Here is a 17,278-nt window from a genome sequence, read left to right as displayed (position 1 = left end):
GTCAGTCTCGGAGACATTTCCCTTCGCTTTCCCGCGCCTTCGATACGTCACCGCGCGAGGCGGCCACCGACAAAAGCCCGCCAATCAAAATATACGCCATGTTGTTAAAGGGGCGTGGCCAACGCTCCTTGCCGCTCCATCCTGTTCTAAAATTCAAATTACTCGCTCACTCGCCCTACCTCCTCATTGGCCGAGGTGCAATTAAGCGCGGGAATTCGAATTCTATTTTGAGAGCTGAATGTTTTTTCAGGGCTTGTTTATGGCAAAGATGTTAGCCGGCCAGTTACACTGACATGTGTCACTTGACAGCCTCGTTTGCTTGTCGAACTTTCGAATTTGGAAGGCTAACATCATGGCGGGCCTTACGTGGCATATAACGTAAATCTGAGTTAGATTTATGATGGTAAATTAACACGTCCTAATGTGCAGGTTTGATGGATTTATTAGGTGTGTCGGGATAGATGGCTATAAATCAAGAATTATGTTTTTGTTGATGTGGGCGGGCTACTGATGTTTATCCGCTATTTTGAGAGTTAGCTATCTTTAATGAGGCATGTGATACAATGTTTAATTTTATCGTCTAAGGAAATATATTTCAATAAGTAGTCAGATTAAATAAATGAAGTAAGTACTTACCTGAAAATAAATAAGTCACTTTCATACACAAAAAAATTGACGTCACAGCATCGACGTAGTTGTTCATGGACCATATCGCGAAGTCAAAACGAAATAACATTTACGAAGAAATTTGAGTCAAATTCAATACTACACTCACGGGCAATGAAAAGGTTCCACTGAGAAAATAACCATTACTCCTAAATGGAAAATGCTAGCTTAATGAATCCTTCAGTAACATACAAGTAAATTTAACAGAGCGTCAGGATATTATCAACTAAACACGGGAATAGTATGTTAAAATTTTAAATTAAATCTTTGATAAAATTGGGGTCGTTTGGTGTCGGAATTTTGTGAGTGGAACTATTTTATTGCCCGTGAGTGTATTATGAATACGAAAATCGTTGTCAAAACAAGCTCTCGAAACCTATGCCTACACAGGTAACTGCTCTTTATGACTTCGTAGACTATATTCGTACGGAATAATTTTATAATTTTCCTATCTACAAGAGGCTCATGTCCGACAGTAGATGCAATTATGATGATGAATCAATCTTTAGTGGACCAGCGTGATGGGAATGGCCCAAGCTTAGGAAGGGAGTTCACATTATAAGGCAATCTTCACAAGTTTTGGATAGAAATTAAAGAACTTACTTAGTGCTTATAGATTGTACTAGTTTCCCTCGAGCTAAAAGGTTCGGCTTCTCTCGTTCACCCATGAGAATACCAGGATAAGAAGTAGCAAAGGTATATGTTAATAATCCAGGGCGTCATCTTATTACATGCCAAATTAATTTCATAAAAAATGGTTCAGCCGTTTTCCCGTGAAAGAGTAACAAACACCCATACATTCATAATTTTTAGACTCTATAATATTACTCGGTTATGGCGAAAAAGTTGACGTTTATTCACTCTTACTACCTTAACGTTCTCAAACGCTTGTAGGCACGTATATACCTAGTATTTAGGCTATCGCATACATATTTACTAGATAACAGTTTTCCTTTACCACAGACAACGCGGCAAACAAAAAACCTTGAAAACAAACAGGGGGCAAGTCTGCTAATCCATATCAGCGCCTCGACACGGCAACGGCATCGCCACAGCAACCGACACGTCTACACGCATATTTATTTATTTATTTATATCGTTTATTTTCCAAAAAAACATAGTATAAAATACACAAGTTTACAACAAAAACCTGCCGCTTACACCACGCATGTGGCAAGTGCAGTCAGAAGTTGTGACAATATTCTGTTCTTTTCTATTCTGAGGGGGGTGAAGCTACTGTACGTGGCTCTCTCGAGTGGAACCTTTGTGCTTATCCCCCTTATTTCAACTCAGCCAGCCTAGCTCCCGTGTAAATTGGAGCAGCAAGCCTATTGTAAAAGTTGAGGTAGGCGCTCGTAGTATGAATAAATAAAATAAATAAATAAATATGTGGGGACATCTCACACACGGCCATCCGACCCCAAGCTAGGCAGAGCCTGTGTTATGGGTATCGGACAGCTGATATATCTACACAAATACATAGATAGATACATATGAAATATAAATATCAACACCCAAGACCCGAGTACAAATATCTGTCGTTAAACAAATATCTGCCCCAGCCGGGAATCGAACCCGGGATCTTCGGCATAGCAGTCAGGGCCACTAACCACTACGCCATTCGACCGTCGAAGTATGAAACCTTCAGAGAGTCGGTAACGTTTGATGATCATTCGATTGACCCATGAACTGATAACCCACAGAATAAGTATGGAAACATTGTGGATAAAAAGAGTACAGTATAAGGCAGATAAATCTAACCCCTCTCAGAGGCATTATTACTATGAGAGGGGGGTCAGGTTTCTCTGCACATGACCGTACAATTACTTAGATCGCATTTCAATTCGGCTGTAAGTTCCTTATGTCAATCGATTATGGTATACTACGCCAAAATATGTACATATATAAGTACTTATATAGGTACATATTTTGTCTATGATACTGAGCTATGTACACTATTAATCCTTTCTATATTAGGTATGTATCACTGGATTGCAAGTTTTTCATTGCTCGTGACGTAACGTGAATGTGTTTTTTTTGGCCATGTCAAAAGTTAAATTTGGAATATGGAAAATGAGATTTATGCAGCCTATCATAACTAATACATATTATAAATGCGAAAGTAACTGTGTCTGTCTGACTGTTACTCTTTCACGCCAAAACTACTGAACGGATTTGAATGAAATTTGGTATACTTACATATGGTCTAGCCCCTGAGAAAGAACATAAGCTACTTTTTATCCCAGAATTCACACGGGAAAACTTTTTAAAGCGAAGCGAAGCTCGCGGGAACAGCTAGTTCTAAATAATAATTTCCTACTTAGCAGAAACGGGACTTTGGTGAAAACTAAATATTGACGCATGCAACATTGAAGAGCTAGTTAAACCTAGACCAGCCTATCAGTTACCTAGGCCTAGGTCTATTTAACTGCTGATAACAGTATCTAGACTGATTGCAACAATGTAATATGCTGGTAATGCTGGTATTCTATTAATGTGTTTAAGTTACAATAAGAATACGTAGGGCGAGATACCTAACTATTGTATCTAAGTAAGTAGGTACCTAATAACATCATACTTCACAATTAGATATTCCTACTAAGTAATAATATCCTAAGATGAAAAACTTGTTGAAGAAAAACTTATAAGTCGAAGTGAAGTTCATGGGAAAAGCTAGAGTGATTCATTATAAAACAAAATCGATCTCGATCTTTTTATTAAGTTGGTGGTACCTATAACGAATTTTATTTTGTAATTTGTTGGATCAACAAAATTATACAATACTAGCTGTTCCCGCGAGCTTCACTTCGCCTTAAAAAGTTTCCCCATGGGAATACCGCGATAAAAAGTAGCCTATGTTCTTTCCTAGGGTCTAGACCGTATGTATACCAGATTTCATTCAAATCAGTTCAGTAGTTTTGGCGTGAAAGAGTAACATACAGCAGTTACTTTCGCATTTATAATATTAGTTAGGATTGGGTGGGAAATATAGAAACTGCAGCCTTGGTAGTTACTATGAAATTTACAGCTACAGGTTTCAGGGAAATTAGAAGAAATGACTCATGCTTTGTAGGTATGACTTATCCTAGTTAAAAATATTTGTTCATTTTTTTTACTAAAAAATTTACAAGAATATAAAATACTGTCCTAAGAATTTGTAGCTGCAATTTATTATTTAATATCATAATACTTATGTAGGTACTGCCCTGTTTATATTTTTTCACTGTACAATAGGTAAGTACTTCGAAATGAGAAGAAAGGCAGACATATTACCTACCTATCATGCCTTCAGGACCATAAATTTGGAATTCCTATGTATGCATATTCCCAATAATTGCCACGGTACATTCCTAACCGCACAAGAAGTCCACTTCACACGCTTTGCATTTGCATAGTCTTAATGTATTTTCGTTACTTTTTGACGTTGACGAAATCCTGGGAAAACTTTACAAGTAAATAATACTCCAATAGGTACGTAAGTGTATGATTTGTACTGTGCTTTATAGTTATATATTGTTCGATAAACTAGCGAACTAGCGAAACGGCGATTTCAAGCCACTTTTCAGGGAATTCTTACCTTCTTTCAGTGCGCGGGTAATGAGAACCTATATTGCAACTATCTACGATTCTCCGCATATACTGGCCGGACACGATTTCTAATGTGGACCTATGGAAAAAATGTAACCAAACCACATTGAGGAAAGAAATCGCAATGAGGCGCTGGAGATGGATCGGCCATACAATGAGAAGACACGACTGTATCGATGCTCAAGTTGCTTTCGAGTGGCAGCCTGGTGGAAGAAGGAGACCAGGTAGACCCGTACAGAGCTGGAGAAGGTCCGTGGAGGCGGAAATGAAGAGGGCAGGTCTATCGTGGGCCCAAGTGAAGGAGGCGGCTCAAGATAGGGAAGCGTGGCGAAGAATGTCTGTAGCCCTAAGCTCCACAGGGGAGTAACAGGACTATAAGTAAGTAAGTATATTGCAACTATGTAGGGATTACAATCCGAGCGTGAGTTTTCAACAATCATTGAAATATACCTAAAAGACGCAGATTCGCACAATGAACTGAAAAGTTTAAAAAAATATTTTAGATTGCTATACTAATTAAGTACTTAATATTTATTTAGATAACTCTGAGATCCATGATCCATGGTTGTCAAATGCAAAAAATATTCAAAGATGACCTGTAGGATAAAATACATGCTGTCACTCTCGGTTAGGTACCTATTATTTTTTTGACAGTGACAGCATTTTATCCTACAGGTAGCTACTAACTAGACATTGTGAAACAAGGCCTTTAAGTAAGGTAAATATCAATATACACTATATTTTTATTATGTACCTACTGCCTAAATAGCCACTCGACTAAACCTTGTTATCATTATCAGTATGTGACAGGTCACACCACACGGTCCTGCGCCGAAAGTGCTAAATGTTGTCACAATGAACACATCGAGTAATCAGGAGTATGTCGGGATACTGTGTCGGACATTATGCTACACATTGAAGCTACCGCTGACGACATTACAAGTGTTAAAGCAATGTTATTGGTAAATACTTATGTACAGGATGATTTTATGGGCAGCCTTAAATGCAAAATAATTTGTAAATATTTCTATAGAGCTTGCGACTCTTGCGAGGGTTGTGTTCCATAGGTATCCGAAGTGAAAATGCTGTAGAATATTTAATCGATAGGAGAGCAGAGAAATATGCTAGGTATTTGTTACAACTGTCTTATGTTATAATACAACATAATAAAAATCGCCTCGGTCTCCGTTAATGCATGGCTGTGATAAGTAGTTAGCTCTGCTCATATATTATTATAATAATTATTATTAAGCTTATATGTATTGTATACCAACTAGTTTTAAGTCTTTTTTTGAAAAGATGGCTCAGGAGTTTCTTGCCTCCGTTCTTCTCCTTAGACAGAAAGAGCCCCCCCTTATCCGAACGGAGAGTAATTTGTAAAAATTGACGTTCATCAGAAAATTTTATATTTGTACGATGAATAAAAATTTATGACTTTGACTTTGACTTTCCCCCTAAAGTAGATATACAAATGATATACGAATTAATATCTCTTCACTGCGGATACAAAGCCATAAAATGAAATTGAACCAATTAAACAGTTTAATAACGTGATTACACTAAATTACTTATCAAGTCTTATCATTGGACAAAACATAAAACTCTTTTTATAGTCCCAGTAAAAGTCCTCGTAATTTTAATTTTATAAATGATTTAATTTAATTTGAAATCAGATCTAGTTGTCGCTCGTAAAACTTGTGTTAATAACATGATCTGTTTGAAGTTTTATGGGACCGGACGAGAGATAGTTTTTGAATTAAGTTAATGAAACAACTGCCTTTTTTTATAGAGTCCTACTTTTATGATATCGCTTAAAATTATGTGTTATACCCTAGACTGTCACAAATATGATATAAAGTGTCGTCTGATAAAAAATTAGTGTGTTCACCCGTCGAAAGAAAGAAGAAGAAGCTAGACTTGATGTAAGCAAACTATTAGAAATAAGGCCGCCAATTGTACCGTCTATGTTGTGAAAACCCTCACCTCCATTACAAGGTAAATATCATCGGGTGCTTGGCTTAAGAAGGGTTTACCTACTTTAAATTCATGGCATTTTACATACAAGAATCAATTTTCCCCGGGCCTAAAAACAGCTATTTTCATTTATCTTTTCAGGCCACCTGCTTTCAGAGCATGAGTGATGAAAAATATATATTTTTCGTGATACCGTTTACTTCTTTGACCGTTCACTATGTTTATGTCTTTCACGTTACGGTCGTGTTTAGCATAAATTTCCCATCATTGAAGATATTCAGATAAATATCATATTGGATATTTTCAGAGAAATAATAAAAAAAATCGACTTCATGTAAGTATACATAAATATGGGTATTATACATTTCCTGAAATTAACTCGAAGTAAGTTTTTATTTTATTTAAGGTAATGTAGGTAACAAAATTAGGTCTGATCTCGATTTAAGGACTATGTGAAAGATATATTAGTCGTTGGTCAAAGCATCTTAAAATTGATCTAAGACTGAAACTAGATTTCTTTAATGAAAATGTTTCCCAAGTCATGAAGCCATGCATAAAATTATTACCAACGGGTAACAAAATAATACAAAACACGATCGTCCGTGCGAGCACGCGGACTGCGCAGGCGCATGCGTCGCTATTCAGGATTTATCTCTTTTCACCAAGTCCGTTCCACTCTCCAGTTGACATTAAGCCAAATTGTCCACGTAATTGTATCATTTACGATATTAATCCCACCTGAGTAATGCGACGTGAGATGGATGTACGACTGTTGCAGTAAACTGCTCACCGCGACGCCCGCGCATCCGCTGTCACCGTGACAGATGACCGCGCCAAAACTCTCAAAGCCGCCATTTTAACAGCTAATTACCAACGTAATTTCAGCATCTTCTTCAACTGCGCAACAACGGACTAAATCATAGCGTTTATTTCCCTTTTCCCTGTGCCCGGCTCCGCAGTTAAGTCCCACAGATTCGCATGGCAATTTGCAATCGTTTTCGCAACTGCTAATTTCCATTCCGCGCGGCGTTTACGCAGCCCGTGACGTCTGATTGACAGGTGAAAGGGCGCGAAATTAGCGAGCTGTCCGGCCGGGAAGCGTTCTGAAACTCATTGTCTATACTCTAATTAATGTTCGCTATCATTATTCCGAGATTTATAATTAAATAGCGCAGAAAACAGCGCACGCTGTGTTTGCGCGGCGTCCGCGCAAATGGATTACGGTTTTAGGGCGAAACTGTTTACCTTTTTAACAATTTCGAGTTGAATGCATTAGGCGCCGTGTAGCAGCATATGTTACAAAGTGGCCACAGATAAGATAGAGCCGTATGTCATATATTTGAGCTACCGTTTAGCGACCGCGCGCAAACAGAGGATGTGGGGATCAGTGGACAAACAGAGAGTATGTTATTAAAACGAAAGGTTGATATGATAAAGATGTAAGACAACATTGAGACAGCGAGTTGGAGATTGAGATAGCGAGTGCGCCGTGTGTCGTCGCGAGCGCCCCTCGCCCCCGCCTCGCCCGCGCCGCGCCGCCGCCGCCGCCGCTGAGGCTGTAGGCTTGCAGCGGCAGGGAAATGATGACCAACTCGTAATCTGTCTTGTATATAAGTACATTTAACTTCAAAGATCACAAAACTAAGTTATGAAATAAATAGTAAATAAAATCAATTGGTAAAATATATGAATACTGAAGTAAGTACTTATTTTGTGCTTTGTAAGGCATAAAAATAGCATACGCCTTAAGACGTTTCATTGACAGATCCTTATATCTAGTTAAGGTCTGATTTGGTTTCTCTTGAAAATGAACAAATTTAATGTATGGATTTGACAGCTGTCATATAGGGCTCGATATTTCAGAAACTATAGAATAAAGTAGGTATACGGCAATAGGTACCTAGTTGTTGTTGGACAGTGCCACCGTTTAACCACGTCTTCTTCTAAAAGAGGTCTCGATAAACGTCCTCTCCTACCTCTCTGTACGTGAGGCGGACCCTAGACTTACAATAATATTGTGCAAGATATTTATTGTGCAATAAGTTTTTAATCCAAATGACGTTTGCGCAATCTTCAATATTAACCCTAGACGATGAATTATATTGCACAATTGTCAATATTGTGCAATATAGTTGATCAGACGATACGTTTATTTCACCCAGACAGGGTCCGCCTAATAGAGGTGTCGATAAACGTCAAGTCTGCATTTTGTACCTACGTCTCGGTACGTGTCTTAAATTGCGTTCAATAAATTCGCCAAAATTAAAACAGAAACTACCGTTTTCATAAAAAAACAGTTGCCTTAGGTGTATTATTCCCCCGCAAATATAGGACAATTAAAGGTAAGCGACCAAACCGTTTCAGAAATATCTAGGCAACGCCTATCAAGTGGAGGCCAAACTTGAGTGAATTTCTAATTTTCTATGCAAAGAATACTGAATGCGATGCGTCCGTTGCATACGATGCCGAAAGGTGGACGGTTATGACCATCTTCAGAAGACAAATTACTTACTTAATTTCTGCTCCGAAGATTTAAGATTTAAGTGAGCATTGTGTTCAATGAAGACATCCTGTATTCAACTTGTTCAAGTATTTAATATCTACAGGGTGGTGTAGAATTGGTATAGTAAGCCGACAAAGAGGGTGACTCAGCTCTCATAATGCTTCCTGAATAGCTGATCGACTGAAAGACGTCTGGAAATGAATGAAAAAAAAAACTACTGAAAGAAGTATGGAAATTAGTGAAAAATACTTTATTCCCCATAGTAAAAAGCTACTTATATTATTTAAGGATAATATTTTTTATGAATGTTGTTTGTTTGTATACATAGAATACATACGATTACGTTGTGACACCGAAGAAAAAAACTAATTCAGTAACAAAAATATTCCAACAGTAATCTAATCGTGGTTGGTAGCCTGCAGGCCATCAAATCGTCTGAACACTAATTCGAATATCAAATTTGACAGGCACCAGCCAGTCACTTTTTAACACCCAAACGGTAGCTTTACACACCTGTTTAATTTTAACGAAATAGATTTCGGAACTGCGTAAAAAGTTAACCATCATAATATCTAAGGGCTGATTTTTCAATGGTCAGATAAACGTTATCTGAGGAATAGTTCTGATGCTGTCACATCTGAATATTTGTATTAGACAGTGACAGCAATAATGTTATTCCTCAGATAACGTTTATCTGACCATAGAAAAATCAGCCCTAAATAAATATAATTACTTATGAAAAATTTCCACCTGTCATTGTTCCATATTTTTTCCACGTTTTTCATTACTCGTGAGTTTATGAAAATATTTCATATCAGGAGTTCTAATAGGTTTTTCCGTTCCACGGTTTTTTTTTCAAATTACTTATGAACTTCTAAAACTAACACGCCATAGTATAAGCATAATTCTTATAAGTAGGTACACTAGTACATATTCTAGTAATGTACCTACATATAAACATATAAGATATAAACACTCACACCTTGTACTAATGTACTCCCTTGCGGTTGCGGGGTAGGCAGAGGTGCATTGTTGCACCCACTTTTCGCCAGTGTTTATGTTAGTCCCAATGTAATAGGGGGCGGGCCTATTGCCATTTTACGGGCACATCCAAGACCCGAGAACAAATATCTGTGTTTAAACAAATATCTGCCCCAGCCGGGAATCGAACCCGGGACCTTCGGCTCAGTAGTCATGGTCACTAAACAATACGCCATTCGTTTGCACAACCTACATTTGATGCTTAGGTATTTTATGGTAATAATCTGTTAAATAATTATATTTTTCTATTAAAAGTAGATATTATTTACATACTCGAAATATTAATCGCTAACTTAGTAAATCTTGAATTAACTATACTTTAGTTGTACATTTGTAGTTGAATAATTCAGCATTTCTGAGCACAAAGTTGTAAACATAAAAACAATTAAAAAGTAATTTCAGCGAAAGATATAAAATGTACTAAAACTTCAAAGTTATTTGACGTCCATTTCTTTTAAATTAACTTCGGGTATGCGTAATTTAAAGATGAATTTGTCAGTCCTCCTTTTAATCCCCAACATAATTAAGCGAAAAGCAAATTGCTGGACAAAAAGGAATACAGAAAGAAGAAGTTATTGAAACTTCGATATCGCCATGTGGACAACGGTTACAGGAGAAGTGATGTATATGTTTTGAATGCGATTTATAGCTTATATGGCCTCGCCATGTACGATTCGAGATGGAATTTCTTCAGTGTACATTTCATATGCTTGCGTTTTACTTACTTTGAAAAATAACAAGTCGGAATAACTGCGTAATTAAATGATTCATCGTTCTAAGTTATCTAGAGGCCCCCAGGGCCGCTATCGCGAAGATAAAACGAAGTAACTTTTACGAAGTACCTAATTAGCGTCAAATTAAATATAATTTGAATTAGAAAATGGTCTAAACAAGTTCGCGATAGGGAGCCTATAACCGTATTAACCGTATAACCGGCAACTCAGCGTTTCCACAGTGATAACGTGTAGGTTAGCTGATAGAAAATGCTCTAAGCATTATGCCCTCTTTTTGTACATTAATTCCTTATATTTGTGCAATAAATAATTAAATAAATAAAAATAAAAAATAATTTGCAGCTCATGGGTCGCGCTCGGGTAGAAAAACTATTGGCGAACAAAGGCAGGACAATTCACATCTCCTATAGTTCGTTGTTCTGTGTTGTAAGAATTCAGAATACCTTCGGCCCAGGAGGGGGCAGCCTCGGCGACAAAATGTCCGGTTTAATGACCACAGAATTGTCATTTGGCATGTATTTTGTAATATAATATATTATTATAATATTTTTTGTAGGTGGGTGTATTGAATATTAATTTATATTTATCGATATTGCACAGTTTGGGATAAGCTTAATTCGTTAACCAACTACAAAGTGTAAACTGTTACTTCTAACTTTTCATATTCAGTACGTCTAGTACCTGCAGGTTTCATAGTTAGTCGAAAACTATAAAAGTTTACGATTTCTCGAATATCTCGGAAACTATCGACTTTTGACAGATGTTGTACGCCGATGACGGAAGGAAATGGAAACGTTTTTCGTTTTTGTAAATTGGCAAACCCGTACTAGTCCACCAGACAACTAGGTACTCGCTTACCTAAATGTACCATCATGGACATTAGCAGTCTCATGTAAAGTTTACATGAGACTTTACATTGTAAACCATCCATAATAGACGACACGACATGATGTTATTACAATAGGCTCCACACGATCGTAAACTGAAACACAAAACCCTACAACAAATTAATGACTAACAGTGATATTTTTAACTTCCGATATTTTTAATAATCGATAAATTTACAATAAAACTTCAAAAGTCGATTTGCAGTCAAATATACAACTGTTTTAATATCCATTTAATCGCACCTAATTCTAATGCGCCTTTAAAAAACGTATTAAAGATCCTCATGCCCCATACACCGGTATACCTACTATTTCACTTTTACGATCTTCACATAATAACGATCCGTTTCTACGATTCTATAATCTAGCAAGACAAATCGAGCTTATACGGTCGATAATGAAACTAGATACCTGTTGAATATTAAATGTGGACATAAAGCTACCGCCCCACGACCACAGATGCCATTTCACGGTCGTCCCGATCAACGCAACGACCTACTCGTAAACTCAATCAAAACGACGATAAACTTTGACAAAAATTCCACTTTAAACCCTCCTTTAATTATCCATATATTACAGATTCTGAACCAAACTACCTGATAGCAATTATACACGCGCCCGGCTCACCCACATCAAAACTGCGCCGAACAAAAAAACATCTGAATACGACCTCTTCACTGCACTGGCCGGCTATAACTCAAGCGAAATGCCCAAACTGGGCGAAGGAAAAAAAACTTTGAATTTCGAACATAGAAAGTGTTAGCGACAATAGAATATTCAAAAATCTTGTTAATAAAGCCTCTGTAGAGTTTTAGACCTTTGCTTTTTGACAATGGGCAAGAAAAAAAGTGGTATTTGAAAAAGGAACGGGAAGGTTGAGAAATAGTTTTTTTTTCTGAACGCAGCGTGAGATCGTCGTGTTTTGGAGGGAATCTTCATCCAGAGCGTCATGTGCGGAGGTGTTTTTTCTCGTTCATTTGAATGCCACATGCGGCGTCGGCCGGTGTCATGGCCGCAGCTTTCGCTCGTCTCAGTATCTTATTATTATTGCGAAATTATACCCTTAGTTATTACGAAATCGGCTTATATCGCTTCCTTGGCTCTCAGAATACCTTGATGTCGTAAAGTTTAAAATACTGCTTTGAGCCTAGACTTTAGCCGTATTTTCCGACGTAATTTGTGATTAAACGTCACATAAACTCCTGTACTAAGATCTTGTTAACTTCTTATCACCAGAATACTTATAATATTTTCTCCTGAGTGTAGTGTAAACGATCAAATGATTGATTTTAAACTGTTTACTTGTTTCAAACCTAACGTAAAATCATAAAAGTCATTCATCATGAGTATTTATCACAAACGTTGTAACTAGGTAAGTACCTACTTATATAACTTTATAATAAGTTATCACAATAGCTGATGTACCTACTAGTAGGTGACTAGCTAGTATAGTACCTATGTAAGGTTTCTAGTGGAGCCCATCAACAGGTAGACCCTAAAGATATAATATATCGCGTAACATAAGGTGAGACAGCCACCCTTTTCTCTAGCTCTAGAAAGTCTAGAACAAAGATCCGATACCGATAGGTGGATGCTTAAACGACTAAAACTAGGTACACGTAAAACAGATGTTTAACTGCTGATAGAGGACCGTCAAATACCTGATGCATCCGTCAAATACCTACTGTGTCAAAACTCCCGTTAAAGTTTTTTTGTAGTAACAATTCAGCTCACATTTATAACTACATAAGTAAGTATACAATAAAACATTCTCACGATTTCCTAGTCCAAATTCAGAGATAACGCATGTTGATCGACCGACACGCGCCAAAAGCAAGTCCATCCATCTCCATCACTGCTCTATGCTGTCTATGGCCTGTCTATGGTCGAAAAAAAAACTAAAGAGACCCACAGATCATGAAGGTGTGGTCAAAGCGACGGTAGTCTACAATTTTGTGTGCGATTTGCAATATTAAGTATTGTTTTTGGGGTTGAAATGTTTGATGATGCTAAGAATAACGACTTTCTATGTTGTCCGTCGCAAGACGGAGGCTTCTGAAATTTAGCGGCGTGCACCAATGGAACCTAGACGCATCATCTGTAAGTACTTTAAATACGTCTGCCAGAGCACACCTTGGTCAGTCCCCGACTAAAGTTATTCTGACTGGGTAATCAAATCCACGGTGACAAAGCCTAGATGCACTGAAGATGTGGGGATCTCACACACGGCTATCAGACCCCAAGCTAGGCAGAGCCTGTAATATGTGTATCGGACAGTTGGTATATCTTACAAATTATACAGAATGTTGCAAAAAGTGTATACTAAGCCCTTTTTGCAACACCCTGTATACATTATTAATTAACTATCAATACCGGAGTACATAATAATATTTATCTGTCTTTAAACAAATATCTGCCCCGACCAGGAATCGAACCCGGGACTTCGGCAAAGCAAGATTCTCTAACCACTACAAGATTCGGTCGTCATAACGCAGACCATAGATCATTTCCAAGATGGCGTCTCGACACGTTTTGATCTTCGATAACACGTATGGGGAGTGGAATGTGAAGTATTCGTAATATGGACGCTTTGATTTGTTCAGTGTTATCTAGATTCACTTGTCATGTAGTCCATCGACAATGTCAGGAAATAGAGCCATGGACAGCAATCTGGTCATTAAAAAACATAAAAGATATTATTTAGAAACTTCCGATGCCACGATTTACTAGGTCTCTATCTATCTACAAAATAACAAGTTGTAATAATCAAATGGTGACATGATTTAAGGTAAGGTACAAACTGCATGACATATTATGCAGTTCAAGTCTGGCCAAGCCTTACGTTAACTAACTTTACAACCGGCCTCCCAAAAACATAGGACATTATTGCGAATTTACTCGAATCACTTGCGAAAAAACTTCTCCAATAGACAAAGATTTTATGAGTAGACCTATTTTTTCAAAGCCACGCGTGATGTGGCAGCGGGCTCAACCAAGTGTCGTCTTCAAGCGCGATATTGCTGAATCATCACAATCAATCACCTTTAAAACATCCAAAATTATTATATTAATTCCTCTGGCATTATTTGACTAAGCCCCGTAACAATGGTCAAAATGAGTGCCCTGGATGAGGATAAAAAAAAGAAGAAAGGAAGCTCTATGGCGGCGGATGACATGTCAATTATAGAGCGATCAGTTGTCTGTGGTTTTTTTAAGCAGTATTGTAGCTTTGTAACAAATACCTGGTTAAGTTGCGGTTTAACGCCTTGATGTGTGTGCTTGCTGTTTCATTTGTAATTAATTATAAGTACCTAGGTATTGATGTCGAGTCACAAATTCGAATTTTAGAGCTGTCATAACCTGAAATTCTTTGTTTACATTTGAATCTGTAAGAAACATTAAAATCTATAGTTTGACATCGCTAAAATTTAATTTTGTGACTGTCATTTAGACTGCAGCATTACAGACACCTAGTGAAATACTCGTAATGGAAATTTATAAATGTTTCCAATATGCAGTCAAGTTAATTTACCTAAATAGTTTATTCTTTGTACTAAGCATATTTTTCTTCACGTCACGTCTTATATTGAAAAAGTCAGTAGGTACTTATAAAAAACATATTTTCCTCACTAAATAGAATGTGGCTAATATTCCTGTACCCGTATCATGAAAATTCGAGCTAACGAATAGAATCGAATGCGAGTGCGACTATTGTCAACTTGACAGCACTTTCGAACACTTTTTACCTTTCGAATGAGTTTCGAAAAGAATGACCACAGAGTACATAATATTATTCTGACAATGACCTATGGAATGATAGCTGTCAAACTTTCGCAAATCTATACACCGCCATTTTGTTGTTGACAGGTTGACAGCACTTTCGAATAGACTATCGAATAGAATGTGCTGCGTTTTTTCCGGATCGCTCTACTGCTTACTGTCATTAAAAAAAGAAATCCTAAAGGAGGCTGGCATCACTAAACAAAATTATGTCCAACCTCAAAATGCCGCAAACTTTTTTACCGGATTCCCGCCAAAATGTCCGTCAAATCATCAACTTGTATCGACCGCTGGGCGTGGCCCAACCAACATGGCTACGCAATATAATCATAATTACCAGCCAGCCTTTATTACTTTTATTACGGGCTTTTTTAACTTAATTTCATATGGAACTAAATCATTGGTTAGCTTAGAGGTGGAATGGACGATAAAGATTTTTCGGGTATTTTTGTCTTTTTGGAAGCTTGGCGTTTTTGAGGTGATTTGATTGGATATTTTGGGTCGATTTTATGTATTTTCTGTAGGTACTTAATAGGTACTTTCGGTGAATCAGCCGGTTGCTTGGTCGCAGGTAAGTATATTTGACGACCGAATGGTGTAGTGGTTAGTGACCCTGACTGCTATGCCGAAGGTCCCTGGTTCGATTCCCGACTGGGGCAGAAGACAGATATTTGTACTCGGGTATTGGTTGTTGATATTTTACCCCACATATTTAATTTATTTATTAGTATTTCAAATGAGGTAATTTCAAAACTATTTTTTTATTTTATGCATACAACTGATAAAACTCAATTTGGTTACGAGTTTATAACTAAGCCATTTTAAAACTTTTTTATGTTGTCTTCTTGTAGTAATCTACAATTTACCGTAATGACAAATATTTATTGACTTATATTTTCACGATAATTAGGGAGGTGGTAGGTACTTAAAGGAGAAAAGGTATACTACCATTAAACCACACAAAATGCAACGTTCCTAGTTCAGTTCACTCACAACTTCGGTAAAATGAATTCCGTCAAAAAATATGAAGCCGATTTTCATATATCATTGATTGTTTTTTGTTCATGGATTGAGAAAAAAACTATCGTTGGTTAAGTCTAAAACATGTGTAGAATAGACTACAAGTATTGCAACATCGTGGAGGTCATCTGTCGTCGCCGAAGCCTCGCACTCCATAAATAACTTGCTTTCAAAATATTTCCACTCCTCCCCAGATTAGGGGATGACAAAAAATGTGCGGGCTCAGAGACTCACAAACTTTGTTGTTCTCTGGTTATTTTTACGATGTAGGTACCTAAATACGAATAATATTATGTTTGACACAAAAAAACAGCACATACAAATAGAACATTAACACTTAGGTACAGTAGGAGTAGGTAATAGTTAGGTATAGACTTAGGTACTTACAGAGGTAGTTTTTCTTCGCGGAAATTATTCAATGTGTTTGTTGAGTGACTAGTGCAATGCAAGCACTTTCAGTTCCATCACTCAAATGTATCATCCAAAGAGAGAGTTTTTCTATGAAAACTTACATAAATGACCTAAGTACTTACATTATTAGCCAATGGCTAAATTGGCCAATATACAATGAATGTACATAAAATAAATCCCAAAGTTGCACAGGGACTGGCATTTACTAAACAAAATAGGTATTTCCAACCTCAAAATGTCGCAAACTCAAACTAAATTAGCTACCTACATGATTGTAACTGGGTTTGATGCAGGGTGAAGCCTAGCCTAACCAGCCCTTATAAGACAGTATACAATTACTTAAAAAAAATGGTCTCAGAATAAAAAGTCTAGTAAAGTTATAACATAATGTCACTATTATGTTACATTTACCGGTAAATATATTTTGGAATAGCAGTACCTATAAGGAAGTCTTCGCAAAACTTACGTTCTTCTAGAAAGTGTAAGGTAAATGTACTGTTCATCCTATTGCGATACTTAACTAATAATAACAACACTTATAGAGCTTCCACTAAGTATATTATTGTATTTTTGACGTTTTCTTGTGTCTGGTAAGTAAAGTTGGTTTTCCTTTGCAGTTATCAAATATGTATGGAATTTGGAATTTCAAAAAACCAATAATATAAAGGTGTGAG

Source organism: Plutella xylostella, chromosome 25 (assembly GCF_932276165.1).
Source record: "Plutella xylostella chromosome 25, ilPluXylo3.1, whole genome shotgun sequence".
NCBI lineage: Eukaryota > Metazoa > Arthropoda > Insecta > Lepidoptera > Plutellidae > Plutella > Plutella xylostella.
The sequence above is the reverse complement of the archived record's forward strand: the minus strand, read 5'-3'. Positions refer to the sequence as shown.